Here is a 13,553-nt window from a genome sequence, read left to right as displayed (position 1 = left end):
GGTGACAGGGGTATGAATATGCATTTGTATTTTGGATATTCAACACTTTTGTGAATAAAAGACTTTGTAATTACCTGTGAATTTCGCAGTGCGAATTAGGGAACTATCCCGCGTGCTGCCCGGCCGTAATAAACATACACTTTCTAACTTTGAACTGTTAGAGAGTTTTTGTCCGTCACAGTTGGGTATCGATACTAGATCAATACCCGTATTTCTTTAATAAATCACCACCGCCTCAGGGATGCCGTTTCGGGCACCGGCCCCGAGGCACAGCCCCTGGCGAGCATGACACCGCCTGGGGCTCAGCAAGATGGAGGCCACGGACGTCCCTATCCGTGTCCCTGCGCTGGCCACAGAGAGGAGGTTCGCCCAGCGCCTCAGGTAAGGGGCAGTGGGAACGAGAGGGGATGGGAGCCCTGTGCTGCTCCGGCAGGACGGTCAGAGGCCCAACCCTGCAGCAGGAGGGTCTGCGGGGCTGTGAGGGGTCTGGCTATGCCTTGCCTCGCAGGGAATGTCTGGAAGAGGACCAGCTCTCAGACGGGTGTTGAGACATTAATTTTAAAGAATTAAGGATTTTTAAGAAAGTTAAGATAATAAGTTTGTGACGGGTTGTTATAAATTGCACGACTCAAGATTTAGTCCCAATTAGAATTTTATTAATTACAGCAAGCGGGGCATAAGCAAATGCAGCGCTGGGCGACAGGGGGTCTTCACCCCGCCAACTGCCGCGCGGTTACGGTCTTCCAGTCCCGTTTTATACAGTTTTTTATCGTGTCGGTTTCACAATGTGTGTTATCTTGTTGCTAGGAGGCCGTCTTCTATCTTCCGAAAACAGTTACAGTTCCTTTTCCTGAAACTTAAAAGCCTTGTTAAGCAATAGCACATGTGTCTAAAAAATCATGAGTCATCCTGTGTTTGCAAGTTCAAAGGTTCTCTTAAAAGTCGTGAGTCATCCTGTGTTTGCAAGTTTAAAAAGTCATGAGTCATCCTGTGTTTGCAAGTTCAATGAACAAAGCATTAACCCGTTACAGGGTTAATGCTTTGTTCATTGAAATTGCAAACGGAAAGTGTAGGACTAAAAAACAGGAAATTTCATGTGCTTTGTTCATTGAAATTGCAAACGTAGGACTAAACAACAGGAAATTTCATGACCTTCAATGAAATCCCTATATGTTATTGCTTAACAAGCGTTTGAGTTTCAGGAAAAGGAACTCCTATACCAAATAAGGAGACGAGTCGCCTAGGGGACATCTGAGGAAGACTCACTGCCTTCATCCAACAACCACCAGGAGGCAGAAAACGACCCCCTAGCAACAAGATGACACATGCGCAGAGTGCTATGAAATAGACACGTCAACAGGAAAAGGAACTGTATAAAAAGCGACTAAAAACCTGAAAACCGCGCGGCAGTTGGCGGAGCACAGACTCCCCTGTCGCCCAGCGCTGCATTTGCTTATGCCCCGCTTGCTGTAATTAATAAAATTCTAATTGGGACTAAACCTTGAGTCGTGCAATTTATAACAAGCTGGTGAATTAGCTGAAGTAGATAGGTAAGCTTTGTTCGCAGTTAACAGAAGCAGGATCTTATATAAGCTATCCTGGATTTAGTAACTCATTGCTTGTCAGCTTTATGTTTATGTAACTGTGCTTGTAATGAAAAACAAAATGCGGTAAATAAAAGATAACTACAGACTTCCTGCTTAAAGAACCCATTCAACACAGGAAACTATAAGTTCTACCAAGGATTCATTTATCACAAATGCATTGAAAAGGTAGAAAGGTCAGGATGAGGAAGACTCATCTTACTTCCTCATTTTTGGTGACCCCTCCCCAGAATAGACCCCCGACTCATTTTAGGAAACAAACTACGCATGCTTAATAGCCTTTTTTGCCAATTAGCATAAGAAGCGAGGAATGGGAGGTGACAGGGTTATGAATATGTATTTGTATATTGGGTATTCAATACTTTTGTAAATAAAAGGCTTTGTAATTACCTGTGAATTTCGTAGTGCGTATTAGGGAGCTATCCCGCCTGCTGCCCGGCCGTAATAAACATACACTTTCTAACTTTAAACTGTTAGAGAGTTTTTGTCCATCACAGTTGGGTATCAATACTAGATCAATACCCATATTTCTTTAATAAGTCAGCGTTACCAGCTGCAGTGGGTGCCAGAGGGCCGCGTGGCCCTGCCCATGCTGGAGGAGAAGCTCTCCCAGCTCTGCCTGCCCCCGGAGATGCCCTGTGAGCTGGTGCAGATCCAGGTGGGCCGAGCTGTCTTGCCCCGAGCCCTGCGTAGGGCGGTGGGCACTGAGCCCCACTGCCACGTCCCTGCTGCAGGACCCTGTCCCCTCCAGGGCCACCCACCGGTGCACGCCTGCCCAGAGGCTGCGGGATGAGCTGCAGCGGCTGCTGGGTGCGAGCTGGTTGGAGGAGCTGGAGTGGGATGTGCTGCACGCCTGGCAGAGGCACAGGGACCTGGTGCTGCTGACCAAGGACAGCTTCAAGGCTGTGCCCTGGGAGAGGCTGGGTAAGGGCGAGTAGGGCCTGCCCACCCCGCTCCTGCCCGCTGAGCTGCCCACATTGCCCGAATCTCCCGGGATGGTGTGTTGCAGACTCGGTGCTCTGGGAGACAGTCACCTCGGCTTTGGGGGCCCATCGGGTGGCCAGGCGAAGACGAGTAATGCCGGATGGGATGTGGACCCCCAGTGTCACCCTGTTGCTGGGCCAGCACGGCTGGGTGGAGCACGGGATCAGATGGGCAGAAGCTGCAGGATGCAGCTAGTATGGGAAAGGGACTGCCCTCACCATCTGGGCGGGGTCTTCCCAGGTACATCTTCGATGTGACCAAGTGCACGTTCTCCCTGGGCAACATCATGGAGAAGTTGCATGTGGCCCCACTGCCCTGCTCCGGGGAGGTCCTGGTGGATCTCTATGCACGTAACAGGGATGGAGGATGTGGGGAGGCAGGTGCTGATGGCATCCAGGTAGACATGAAATGACACTTCTAGCTTGGAATGAAAAATACTCAGGCTTAGAGCTCCTGTCTTGTCTGTGAGCCCTTCACCTCTCCTGGCACTGCTGTCCTGCCTGTGTCCCTGCAGCCTTTGGGCACTTAGGATGTCCTGTACTCAGACTCTGTACCTAGTGCTCGTTTGGGGAATCACTTGGATCCAGGGGAAAGATTTGCCACTGTTTGTGCTTAAGGAAGTTAGTGCTTCCAGTTTGTGCCACACTGAAAGGATATGGCACCCACAAAGCTGATCTGGATTAATCAAATTAAATGGTAATCTAGACACTTCTGCAGAGCTGGGCAGGTCTCAACCTGATGGCCAAAGACTGAAGGTAAAATAAGCTTCTCTAAACATTTTTCAAGACATATTTTGCTTTTGCAGAAGAGGAAGGGATAAATTTCCATTTTTCCAGTGTTTGGGCTTTTTCCAACCCAGAGCAAAGAAGACTTGGAGAGCCAGGGTGGCAGTGTGCATCCTGCCCTGCTCTCAGGGAGGAGTATGGATCTCTGGAGGTCCCTGCCCTCAGCCACTGCTACCTCCTACCTGCAGGCATCGGCTATTTCATGCTGCCATTCCTGGTGCATGCAGGAGCTGCCTTTGTCCCTGTCTGTGAGCGGAACAGCCATGCCATGGAGGCCCTGCATGGGACCCTGGTGCTGAATGGGGTGCGGGATTGCTGCCACATCCACACCGGGGACAGCTGGCAGGTGAGCACTGCCATCTGGCCACGGACCCCCCTCCCCGCTGGTATCCCCTCACCTCCTCTCCTCCCAGCTGCAGCTGCGGGATGTGGCAGACAGGGTTGTGATCGTGGCACGCCAAGCAATCACATGGAGACAAGAGACTTGCAGGGCAGAGTTGCTCCTCAGAGCGAGAGCCCAAGGCCAAGCCTCTCTGCCTGTTTATTTCTTACTTTTTATACATTTGTGGGTCTGGTTGTGGATTGGCTTCTGGGGTTACTACCTCTCAGCCCAGTGGCCAGACCAGTTGTCAGTTACAATTGTTTTCAGGTTAGAAATATGCAAACAAAGGACAGGGAATGAAAAACAAAAGGTTTGTTTATGTTCCCATGTGTGAGAAAAGTGAAAACTGCTCCTAATATTGTGCAGAAACTAAAGAAACTAACTTCGCCAACCACCTGGGCAGTGACATGGTGTGGCTGTCCCTGCGGCACAGGCCAACAGGTAGGGGTGCCACAGCGATGCCTTCTCCCGCAGCCCACTGGGGTGCTCCAGCTTTCCCCAGTGCACCTCTGCCCACCGTGGAGCTGGATGGGAGCAACTCCTGCTCCAGGCAACGAGTTCGCAGCAGTGTTCCTCCTGATGCCTCTCTCCTTCCAGCAAACAAAAGAGAGACTGTGGGACAAACCCTACTCCAGAAAGCCCAGCTGAGCAAGCCTAAAAGCTCCTCTGCAGTCTGGCAGCCGAGCCCCTCTGCACCCCGGGAAGGGTCCAGGTAAGAATCCCTGCCATCCCCCATGCTCCAGCTCTCATCTGCTGTGGGTTTGAGAGGAATCTGATGCCCCATGCGGATCATCGGTGGCGCAGAAGCTCTCTCAGACTGACCTCCTTGCCAAACAGGACATACCTGTGGTTTTGCTTGTCTGCAGTTCATTTCCAGATGCCTCAGACCCTCGGGATGGCAAAAGCAACACAGAGTCCATGGAAAACATGAGCCTAGACAGCTACAGACCTAGTTCTGCTGATGTGGGGGTCAGGTGAGAGGATCCCAGGGTGGGTTGTCCTTGGCAAGACTGGCTGGCAGAGGATGGGACCTTCATCTGAAGTGTGTTTTTCTCAGTCTAGTGAGGGAAAGCTGGCTCCTCTGGCTGGGCTGATGCCTGTCCCTGGGCAGGAAGGTCCTCGGCTCCTAGACTGCTACAAGGCAGCTCAAGTAGCACTTCCTGGCCACCACTTGTTCTTCCAGCTGTGCTTGTGGCCTGGGACAGACCTTTCTGTGTCTGCCACAGGAGGAACTCCCTGGAGAGAGCCATCCCTGGAAAACAGGTTGTTGCGCCAGCAGGACCTGCTTCCTCCAGCCTGACCTTCCCTCTCTGCTCCAAAAATGCGTTCTCTGACAGATGGATGTGTGATGCTGCTCCAGCAGGCTCAGCCCTGTCCTGGGGCATGGAGCTGGGCACCCCACAGGGCTCCTAGCCCTGCCCTGCTCTGAAGGGACTCTTCTTCCCCAGGATGCCATCGTGGGGACCCGCAGCAGCACCTTGGTGGACGAGCACGAAATGATATTCAAGAAGAACCCCCGGCGGGTGGTGAAGCCTGTGGGTGAGAGATGTGCGGGTGCTGTGGGTTTGGGTGCTGACAGTTCCTCCTCCTTGGGCTGTGAAGGGCTTTCAGTGCAGATGGGAGAGGCTGGGGGAGCCTCTTGGTGAGGGAGCAGCAGGGCTCTGCTAGTCCTGCTCCATGCCGCTGCCTCCTGCTCACCATCTCACATGCAGACTACACCAAGTCTGTGATCAACCTGTGCCCTGAGGACCCTGTGGGGGAAGGTGGCTCTTTGGGGGATAGGATCAAGTCAGTCCCTGGTCTCAACATGGAGCTGGTGAGACCCTCAGAGGGCTCCGGAGATGGCTGCCAGCTGGAGGAGCTGGGTGTCTTGCCAGCTGTGCCTGACCACTCCCCACACAGGTGGCTTGTCTCTCTCCTTGCAAGAGGAGGAGGAGGACATCGATAACCTGGTGGAGATCCACCAGCAGCGGGTGGCCTGGGGCAGCATGCGCAGCGGCATCTCCTCGGTGAGCTCCTGTGGCATGGCTGTGCTCTGCTCCACTGCAGGGAGAAGTGATGGAGAAAGGCAGTGCTGATGGGTTGGGTGGGAGGGAGGCAGGGCAGGCAGCTCCTGGAGGGAAGCTGGAAGAGCCTTGTGTGTGGGGGCTTCTTCCCCTAGAAGGGAAGCAAAATGCAGAATCTCAGCTCTCTTACAGGGAGCTGTGGGTGGGTGGGAGGCACTTGTGGCCATCCCTGGCCATGGGGAGGTGAGTGGGGCTGTGCAGAAGAGGCACAGGGAGTAACTTTGCTGAGGATGAAGAGGAACTGTCAGGTGATCTTGTGCCAGCTCAGCCCTGCCATGTCTTCCAGAGCACGCTGGGGAGCATGGTCAGCATTTACAGTGAGGCTGGCGACTTCGGCAGCGTGGCTGTCACTGGGGTTGTCATCTTCTCCCTGAGCTATGAGCAGAAGACACAGACCCTGTTCATTCACGTGAAGGAGTGTCACCAGCTGGCCTATGGGGACAAGGGCAGGAAGCGCTCCAACCCATGAGAGCCAGGGGGGCGATGGCTGCTGGCACCACTGGTGGTGCCCAGCTGAGTTGTGGGGTGTCCACCAGAGATGGGAGCTGTAAGTGGGAGGGTCCTGGTGAGGCAGAAGGTCTGGGGTTGCCCTGGGGAGCTCAGAGGATTAATTGTGGGGGGACCTTGTTGAAGTGCTACCTGTTCTCCCTTCAGGTATGTGAAGACCTACCTCCTGCCCGACAAATCCCGGCAAGGGAAACGCAAGATGACCATCAAATGCCACACCATCAATCCCCTTTACAGTGAGCTGCTGAAGGTGAGTGGGGATGGGCTGGGGTGCAGATACTCAGAGGATGCTGCTGGAACAAGCAAGGGGAGGGGTGAGCTCCTAACTCTGCAGTGGGTCTCTGCAGAGGACCCATGTACAGAGACTGCACCCTGAAAGCTGCAAAATCCCTGCACTCCCAGCTGTGCTCTGGCTGAGCTGCCAAGCCCCAGTGCTACGATGGGGTGGAGGCACAGCTGCAGATATGACCGTGTCACAGGACATGCCCCTGGTTTCTGTCATTCCCCAGAGCAGGGGCGTCCTGCTTACCCTGGATATTTCCTTCCAAGGTGAAGGCTTCCTGGCCCCTGGAGGCAGGTTACAATACCAGGAAGGAGGTCAGCATGCCACAGGGGCAGAAATAAGACAGTTTTGGGCCCCAGGGCAGAACAACTTGGCACTGCCTTTCACCATCCCTGCTGGCTGACTGTCCCTGAGTCTGGCAGCGTGTTACCTCTGCTGAGGTGTAGCGACCTGGTTCAGGAACGACACAGCAGCCACACCCAGGCTGCTCGGTCCATCAGCTCACAGACACCAGTGTGGTGGACGGCTAATGGCGTTTATTAACTGGTTACATGGGGTTATAAAACCTCTGTTTGCTACATCACATCCGTCTGCTTACGTTACAGGTTAGGCATTGCTTATCTTATCAAGGACACTGACCAACTAAGAGTTGAGGGAGGGGTTCTGTCTGCCCGTACAGCGCGATATCTTCCGACCGCTTGTCCCTAATCTCCCACATTTCCCCCCCCTCTCATGACTAAATAAGAAAGTATAAAAGTATAAAAGTATAAAAGTATAAATGTTATAAAAGTATAAATGTTATAAAAGTATAAATGTCAAAAATACAAAAGCTGTTAAAGTTAGTATAATAGGATACAAAAATAATATAAAATGTTAGTAACAAACACACTTCACGGTAATTGCATGTGTTCGACAAATAGGATGTCGACTTTCTCTAAACGTCTTCTAACAAACGATACTAACTTGTTCAAAATGCAAGGCCCAAAAATCAATGTCAAGAGTATCATGGTGAGAGGGCCTATTAATGTGGGAACAAGGGTGGCTAGCCATGGGGACTGATTGAACCGTGACTCGAACCATCCTTGTTGGGCCTCTCTCTCTCTCTTTCTCTGGGCCAGTCTTCCTCTCAGTTCGGCCATGGAGTCTCGCACGACTCTGGTGTGGTCTGCATAAAAACAGCATTCTTCTCTCAAGGCAGCACACAGGCCTCCTTGCTGCATGAGCAAGAGGTCCAATCCTCGCCTGTTTTGCAGGACGACTTCCGAAAGCAAGGAGATAGATCTTTCCAGAGAGGAGATGGATTTTTCAGTTCTCAGTAAGTCTTCGTCAATTGTCATTTGCAGCTGAGAAAGTCTTTGATGTTGGGTCACGAGAGCTGAAACACCTGTGGCTGTGCCAGTGGCTCCTAGGCCAAGGAGCATTGCAATGGTTATACCTGTCATTACTTCTCTTTTGCGGAGCAGGATGGTTTCTTCTAAAAAGCGATACATTTCTTCTTCTTGGTGATACAGGACTCTAGGAACAATCAGAACTTGGACACAAAAGTCAGCAAGGTTATTGAATTTGCTAAGGTACACACAGGGAGTTATTCCAATTTGTTGACAGACCCACATTCCTGATAGGAACGGAACTGCCCACTTATCAGTCTTTTGACTAGGTTGGATGAACTCAGTACAGATATTTCCCATCTGCTTTGCTACGGTTACACTGCCAAAGCATTTGCCTCGGCCTGTGACTTGACTCAGGGTAATTTCTCTCCGGGGTGTGTCCCAATTACAGTTGTGTGGATTGTTTGCTGCAGAGTATTCAAAAGGAGCATCAAGGGCGACACCCTCATAAAAAGGAGGTTCTGCATTATAACATAACTAGCATGATTTTGTAAAGTTCGGATTGGATTGGTTCAATGACAAAAAGGTAGCATTTAACACACTAAGAAACAAATTGTAAGGATCTGACTTAGGTTTTTGGTAGATAGCTAAAGGACTGAATGAGGAGGAGGTGCCAGATGTGGCCTCTCTCCTGTGTCTGCATGCTGTGAGAATCTGATAGGGTTTGAATGATTGGGGCACTGAAGGTGGGAGTCTGATAATTTGCACGTTTGCCCAATTTAAATGCCTGGCTGCATTTAAAGCATGCCATTTTTATCTTCTTCCAGTCTGTGAGGGGAGTTTGTTCTGACTTCCCCTCAGCCCAAGTAGAAACATTGTTGTTACTGATTTTATATACTGTTTCTTCTTCTTTGTCAGAGCCGGAGTCAGAGCCGGCTGCAGAGGACTGGGTGTCCCAGTCCCAGCTGAAGTCCGAGTCAGAGCCGGAAGTCGACTGACTGGCTGCTTCCGGGCTCTGGAGCCTTTTGGTTGGGCTCCGACCCCGTCCCTTTCCCTCAGGGCTGGGCCGTCCCTTCCCCCTGGGCCCCCGCCCCTTTCTCTCGGGGCTGAGCCACTCCTTCCCCCTGGGCCCCCGCCCCTTTCTCTCAGGGCTGAGCCGCCCCCTGTACCTGCGCTCCCCCCGCCTCCTGCTGTGGGAGCTTCTTGCCTTAGAAAAACGCGCTTTTTGGCAAAGATTGGCTTCAGCTCTCTCTTTGCACTCTCTTCCCTTTTTCTGCTCGCGCGCCCCCGCATTAGCAAACGAGCTCTCTTTGTTTTCAGCGCTATCTTGAGGCGCATAAGGTGGAGGTCCCTCCCCCACTTTTTCAGCATTCCTAGCTTCTTCAGCTAGACCGCTGTAAAATGACTGCATCTGTTTTATCTCTTCAGTGAGCAGCCTTGAGCCCAGGGGCCTCGAAGCAAGCTCTTGACCTTCTGATCCCGAGCCCATACATTCAGCCAAACCGACTTCATCAACACTCTGAGCATTATCACTAACATTCAGAGTACATTCTTTTACATTCTGAAAATTCTCAACAACAGTTCCCTCTGAGAAAGTTTGCGTTGCTGCTGCGATACCTAATTGGGGGGAAACCTTTAAACAATTTCGCGCAGCTCTCCAGGTGTCCTGTTCATGCAATGCCTTCTGTAATGATTTTACGACCCTCCCCCATGCTTTAAGATATTTCCCTGAGCTGGAAGACATTGTGTCTTCGGCAAGAGCTTTAGTACATTGATCCCAAACATCTGGGTGGAGGATATCCACCGGACGATCAATAATACTAAGTTGCAAAAGCCTCGTCACTGCGAGGGTAAAATCTTTTGCTTTACAATCAATTCCCCACTGCTTATGAATCTGAGAAACGACCTTCATGAGAGCTTCCATCCTCTGCGTGGGTCTGGAGGCGTCCCTCCCGCCGAGCTGGACCAGCCGCTCGGCCGTCGTTCACCCGTCCAGGCGACTCCCGAACTCTAGGGCGACTCCCGGGTTTTTCGGCACCACTTGTTACCTCCGCTGAGGTGTAGCGACCTGGTTCAGGAACGACACGGCAGCCACACCCAGGCTGCTCGGTCCATCAGCTCACAGACACCAGTGTGGTGGACGGCTAATGGCGTTTATTAACTGGTTACATGGAGTTATAAAACCTCTGTTTGCTACATCACATCCGTCTGCTTACGTTACAGGTTAGGTATTGCTTATCTTATCAAGGACACTAACCAACTAAGAGTTGAGGGAGGGGTTCTGTCTGCCCGTACAGCGCGATATCTTCCGACCGCTTGTCCCTAATCTTCCACAGCAGCGCACCTCTGAGGCCAGGCACTCTTGCACAGGAGGAAGTAAGAGCTGTGGTTTGGTTTTTAGGCTCCCACAGCCAGGTTTGCTGAGGTCTTGTGCTCTGACCACCTGAGGCTTGGTGGGCTGGCAGAGCTCAACTTGTGGTGGGATGGCCAGATGCCATGAGTCCTGCTCCGAGGACCATCCACTGGGAGAGTACAGGCTCCTGCACCATTGCCCTGGACTCTGAGGTTCCAGCAGGCATGGAAGGAAAGAGGAACAGGCTCTTGTGCACATCCATTGCTTCTCAAACCTGTCTCCTCTCATGCTCATGAGCTGTAGCTGATGGAATTTTCCAAGCATGCCCCTGTCCTCTGCTGCCTGCTCACCAGTGGTTTTCCTCTCTCTCCCCAGTATGAGATTAACAAGGCCCTCCTGCTCACAAGGATGCTGCAGTTCTTGGTGTGGCACCATGATAGTTTTGGCCGCAATACATTCCTGGGGGAGGTGGAGGTCCCACAGTATGCCTGGAACTTCGAGAGCCACCTGGAGGAGTTCCTACCCCTGCATGGCAAGGTGTGCCCCTGCTGCCCACAGCCTCCCTTGCCTGGTCCTGTTGGGGGTATAGCCTTCAGTGGGCAGAGGAGTATGGAGACCTCAGCTGAGCATTGCCAAAAGGCTTGTGCCAAATCAAATACTTGGAGATATGGCAACCCCAGATGCAGACAACAGTGCTGTTGTAGTAAAAAAGGGCACATCCGCCTTGAGCCTAGGTCCCCTCCTCCTTGTCAGGTGATTGGGCCAAAATAAGATCCTAAAGGAGCTGGGCTACACGGGTGTGCTGGCTTGAAGGCAAAACCAGCGAGAGACTCCAAGTCAGGAAAAACAATTTAATAGGAGAGGAAAAAAGTAAAATAAAATAAAATAAAACAAATGCAATAGTACAAAAGATCACTGACAGAGTCAGAATACAACCTGACACCATGGTGGTAGCAGTCCAGATGAAGTGGTCTTATTGAAGCAGTGATCCCATAGAAAGGTCTGGTAGCTCTTGTCCTCTAGGAAGCCAGTGGGTAAAGCTGCCTGTGCTGTCCCAAATCCCAGATTATATCCAGGTGGGAATGCTTGGCTCCTCCCCCTGGGCAGAGCATCTCACAATGGGCTGATATCATTCTATGAGTCTTGCAATGGGTCCTTGATTGCCCATTAAACAGAGATAGCTCCTGGAGGGAGTTACCTATGGGTCATGCAGCAGGGCATTGATGTGCCATTAACAGAAGAGAGTCCAGAGGGAGGGGGCAAGAGAAACACTGCCCAACCTAGTTTCAACAGCTCATGTACATGGTGATAGAATACATAGTTTGGGCACATCTTACATTGTAACCTAGGGCATAATCCACCTCTTATTCTATCACCATCTACATCATACCCAAATTAATACATTCTTACAGCTAGATAGATAAATATACACATACTTATACGTACACATGTACATAAATAATGAAACCTTACACCCAGTTCTCACTTAAAATTAGGTCTCCCTGTGGTACACAACTGGTTTCCCCATCTTTCTGCATTACCCACCAAGTGGAACCAGGTCCTTGAGCAAAAACAATCCCATGGATGGGTCTGCCTTTGTCTGAGGTGGGATTAATCCAAACAATCTTTCCTAAAATACCTTTCATGTGTACCACAGGGACTTTATCTCCATCCACTGTGTGCAAGGGTTCAGACTGGGCAGGACCAGCTCGACTGATCGACCCTCAAGTGCTGACCATCCAGGTGGCCTTTGCTAAGTTCACTTCCTAATTTTTGAAGGTCCTCCCGCCAAGCGCCTTCAGGGTAGTCTTAAGTAGTCCATTGCACCATTCAACTTTCCCAGCAGCTGGTGCATGATAAGGGATGTGATCTATCCATTCAATGCCATGTTCTCTAGCCCAGGTGTTTATAAGGCTGTTCTTGAAATGGGTCCCATTGTCTGACTCGATTCTCTCCGGGGTGCCATGTCTCCACAGGATTTGCTTTTCTAGGCCCAAGATGGTATTCTGAGCAGTAGCATGAAGCACAGGATAGGTTTCCAACCATCCTGTGGTGGCTTCCACCATGGTCAGCACCTAGCGCTTTCCTTGGCGGGTTTGAGGAAGGGTGATGTAGTCAATCAGCCAGGCTTCCCCATACCTGTATTTCAACCATTGTCCACCGTACCACAGAGCCTTTACCCACTTGACCTGTTTGATTGCAGCGCAGGTCTCACAGTTGTGGATGACCTGTGAGATGTTTTCCATAGTAAGGTCCACCCCTCAGTCACGAGCTCATTGGTATCTTGTATCTCTCCCCTGATGACCAGATGCATCATGGGCCCTATGGGCTAGGAATACTTCTCCCTTGTGCTGCCAGTCTAGATCCACCTGTGATAGTTTCACCTTGGCAGCTTTGTCCACCTGCTTGTTGTTATGATGCTTTTCATTAGCCCGACTCTTGGGTATGTGTGCATCCACGTGTCGAACCGTCATGGTCAGCTTCTCTACTCAGGTGGTGATGTCCTGCCAAATCTCAGCAGCTCAGATGGGTTTCCCTCTGTGCTGCCAGTTGGCCTTTTTCCAGCGATTCAGCCATCCCCACAGAGCATTAGCTACCATCCACAAGTCGGTGTAGAGATAGAGTCTTGGCCACTTCTCTCATTTGGCAATATCCAAAGCCAGCTGGATGGCTTTAAGCTCTGCAACCTGACTCGATCCACCTTGTCCCTGGGTAGCTTGTGCAACTCGTCGTGTGGGGGTCCATACTGCAGCTTTCCATTTCCGATTAGCACCTACAATTCGGCAGGAACCATCAGTGAAGATGGCATATTGTCTTTCAGTCTCCCGTAGCTCGTTATATGGTGGGGCTTCCTCAGCACGTGTCACTCGTTCCTCTTCTTCTTCAGAAGACAATCTGAAAGTCTCACCTTCGGGCCAGTTTGTTATAATTTCCAGAGTCCCAGGGCGATTCGAGTTTCTGATATGGGCGCGCTGAGTGATGAGGGCAATCCATTTGCTCCATGTGGTGTCGGTGGCATGATGCATGGAAGGAACCTTTCCCTTGAACATCCACCCCAGCACCGGTAGTCGGGGTGCCAAAAGCAGCTGTGTTTTGGTGCCAATTACTTCTGAGGCAGCTTGAACTCCTTCATAGGTGGCCAAGATTTCTTTCTCTGTGGGAGCATAGTTGGCTTCAGATCCTCTGGAGCTTTGGCTCTAGAATCTCAGTGGTCGGCCCCGAGTCTCCCCAGACACCTTCTACCAAAGGCTCCAGGACAGG

At 51.3% G+C, this 13,553-nt stretch overlaps 1 pseudogene; it reads left to right on the top strand.

Annotated features, from left to right (window-relative positions):
- Window positions 1-310: 310 nt before the first annotated feature.
- Window positions 311-11,063, top strand: LOC120765010 (synaptotagmin-like protein 4; annotated as a pseudogene).
- The last annotated feature ends 2,490 nt before the right edge of the window (window positions 11,064-13,553 follow it).

This window comes from Hirundo rustica, chromosome W (assembly GCF_015227805.2).
Source record: "Hirundo rustica isolate bHirRus1 chromosome W, bHirRus1.pri.v3, whole genome shotgun sequence".
In the NCBI taxonomy this organism is placed as follows: Eukaryota; Metazoa; Chordata; class Aves; order Passeriformes; family Hirundinidae; genus Hirundo; species Hirundo rustica.
The sequence above is the reverse complement of the archived record's forward strand: the minus strand, read 5'-3'. Positions and strand labels throughout refer to the sequence as shown.